General features: G+C 46.7%; 2 non-coding genes across 2 annotated transcripts in view; both read right to left on the reverse strand.

Annotated features, from left to right (window-relative positions):
- Nucleotides 1-849, reverse strand: part of LOC148166739 (large subunit ribosomal RNA) — a 4046-nt gene extending 3197 nt beyond the window's left edge. Inside the window, exon 1 of the ribosomal RNA XR_015770968.1 lies at nucleotides 1-849. This exon is cut by the window's left edge and continues 3197 nt beyond it. This is a non-coding gene — a ribosomal RNA (large subunit ribosomal RNA).
- Nucleotides 850-1507: 658 nt separating this feature from the next.
- On the reverse strand, nucleotides 1508-1664 carry LOC148166740 (5.8S ribosomal RNA). Its single transcript, XR_015770970.1, has one exon. It is a non-coding gene; the product is annotated as a 5.8S ribosomal RNA (ribosomal RNA).
- Between the last annotated feature and the right edge of the window lie 1598 nt (nucleotides 1665-3262).

Here is a 3262-nt window from a genome sequence, read left to right on the forward strand (position 1 = left end):
TCGCAGATCGGCGTTTCAACGAGGTCTGTCCGAGAACACCTCAGCGAACAGCCACCCGGGGACGGGACCGGCACCAGGTCCGATCACCATCACGACGGGCGCGCTTGCCGAAGGTCGGACGCTAACTGTGTAGCGGCCCCGCGCCATCTGTATACCGTCGAGCGAGCCGATCGGGAAACACCACGGGTTCATTCGGCGAACGGCGAACCGTCCGAACGAGCTCCACCGCGGGCCTTAGACCGGCACTCAACGGATCGCGACGTCCTACAGGGGGAGAAGTGCACGCGTTCGACGGGCAGATCGACAAAACGAAAGGTGCAAACGACGCGTACGCCATCTGTCACACGATCGTCCAGCGCCGCCATCGAGTCACGCTGAATCTCCCCTTTCGACCTTTCGGGTTTCTCAGGTTTACCCCTGAACGGTTTCACGTACTATTGAACTCTCTCTTCAAAGTTCTTTTCAACTTTCCCTCACGGTACTTGTTTCGCTATCGGTCTCGTGGTCATATTTAGCCTTAGATGGAGTTTACCACCCACTTAGGGCTGCACTCTCAAGCAACCCGACTCTGAGGAGAGATCCTCCCGTTATCGGCAGCGGTCGCTACGGGCCTGGCACCCTCTATGGGCTGTGGCCCCGTTCAAGATGGACTTGGACGCGCCGCACGATCTCGGGATGACGGATCCTCCCTAACACCACATTTCCCGGCGTCCGGTTTCGGCCGCGGGATTCGGTGCTGGGCTTCTCCCTGTTCGCTCGCCGCTACTGAGGGAATCCTAGTTAGTTTCTTTTCCTCCGCTTAGTAATATGCTTAAATTCGAGCGGGTAGTCTCACCTGCTCTGAGGTCGCATATGAAAAATAAAAATTTTTCATTCGGTCATTTCGACGATCACGACACGTCTCCCATTCCTTGCTATACGTGTTCGTCATTTTTCTTTTTAAAAATGGCTAAGTTTACAGAAACGCTTACGATCTGACGTCTGTCGCGATTTGCATTACACGTCTCGGACACGACGACCGTCTATAACGTTCTCAACCTTAAAACGCCATTTTTTTTTTTTAAATGACGACATGTTGAAGAAATAGGACGTGCTACGCCGAAAGACCAGCCAACAACTACAACAAGTAGTAGTTGGTCGCTTTCGCGTCTTAAGATGTCGCGCAAATTTACTCGCTGCACGAGAAACGCACACAAACACACGATTCTACGACACACCACGCAAGAACATGTGCCGACGTAAACACTTTCGTATTTATGATTCGCAAGGTGGACGTCCGACGGACTTTGTAAAAAAAAAATACAAAGCATACCCGTCCCGTCCTTTTTGACGAAAAAACACGCTCGAGTAAACGTCTCGGCACACGTTCGAGGCGTGCGTCGTTATATCGTGACGTAAGTGACGATCACGTACATTAATGAGTACCTATTCGACGCGTCGCAACACATCCAACACGCTCCGACGTTTTCGTCCGAAAACGAAAACCGAGCAGTCTTTGAAATTGACACGACCCTCAGCCAGGAGTGGTCCGGGAACATTATATCCGAGGACCGCAATGTGCGTTCGAAATGTCGATGTTCATGTGTCCTGCAGTTCACAAGTTGACGCGCAATTAGCTGCGTTCTTCATCGACCCACGAGCCAAGTGATCCACCGTTCAGGGTAATCTTTTTAAAATTTAAACGCTCGTTCCACAAGAACCCCGATCATGCCGATCGTCCAGCTGTCTATACACGTCTTGCCAAAAATTTTTGCGTACGTGCGTACATCCGAAACGAAAATGATCTTCGTGGTTCCGAAACGTGCCCACGTCTAAAATTTCGGTGTTGTGGTATGGATATTTATGATTCTCGCTCTTAATTGTCTTTCGTCCGTACTTTCTCGTCTGAAAGGGAACGCGATCGTCGGTCTCAGTTTTACGCGTACGAAAAAAATTAAAAAAAATATTAACCCAAACACAAATTTGTATCCGCGCACCGAAAAAGAAGCACTTTTCTTTTTCACGCGGTCTCCGCTTTTACACGCAAAGTACGAGCATGTATGTGTGAAGATGGGACATGTTCGATACGATTTTAATTAGGAATTTGCCAATTTCCTTTTTCTCAGCAATAATTTTAATAAATAATGCTGCTTTCTCTCATAAACTACATTTTCGGTAGTTTTCCTTTATTGTGTCTTTCATTTAGTGTGCGTGTGTCAAGCACTTTAAAAAGTGTGACGAAGAGACGGTTTTTGATCGATCGGAATCAACACATCATTACATCATCGTACTCGTTATGAAAAAGCGAATTAGTATCCGCCGTAAGCGAAAAGAGATTTTCGCGGGCGGTCTTTGTGTTCGTGTTTCAATTTTCTTTCTATATTTTTTCGTCGCCAAACCGAAGACAGATCGTGAATTTTGACGAAAAAATCTATAGACGTGCCAGACTGAGCGTCTAACATAAAATCCTCAAGTTTACCGTTCTATATCGTGACTTAATGACGATTGACGGTGTATATAATTTTGAAATGGTGCAGTCGTACGCTCCGTAAAGAGAATTTTACCGTTTCTAACGAAATCACTTTACCACATCTACCAAAAACATTAAAAAAGCAAGGTGTGATGTGTGTGTGATCGCTCGTTTAACGGCGCTTTCAAAAAACTCTTTGAAGCGTCTAACGACGAACATCATTCACGCGAATCGTAAAATCGGGAGCGTTTCTCGCCGGTCCCGTAGCCGGGCGTAAATCATTTAAAACCCACGGAGTCGTAACCTAATTCGACACCTGCGATTTTCTTCTTTCTCGACTACTCTGCTACATCCTCTCCGTGTGTCCGAAAAAAGAGGACTTCTAACGTCTTTCGACTTTCGCGGTGGAGTTCACAACTTTCCGCGATCCGGTCGAAAAACCGAAAGCGTCCCTCCTTTTTTCCATCATTGGAAAAGATCGAGAGATAGTACAAAAAAAATCAAAAAATCTAGGTACCCCGAAGAAACAGCCGTATGCCCGAGCGAATTCGGTTTTTTCTCGTTCAAAAAAGGTGAAAAACTCGATCGCAAGGACCGGCGCTGCGGGCCAGCGTAACGCTATTGTTTTTCCGAATATGTACGATTCGTAGTTCAAAACGTCGTACACACGGTGTTTCAAAAAGAAACAAGCAACGGCACGACAAAAGATCGTGCCGTCGACTCCATGTCATCGACGACGGTGTTGTAAAAACATAAAGTGTACATCGACACGATCAAATAAAAATGCATAATAATAAATTATACATATGTCAA

Source organism: Gnatocerus cornutus, unplaced genomic scaffold (assembly GCF_029298725.1).
Source record: "Gnatocerus cornutus isolate USDA-ARS CGAHR unplaced genomic scaffold, icGnaCorn1.1 Chromosome181, whole genome shotgun sequence".
NCBI lineage: Eukaryota > Metazoa > Arthropoda > Insecta > Coleoptera > Tenebrionidae > Gnatocerus > Gnatocerus cornutus.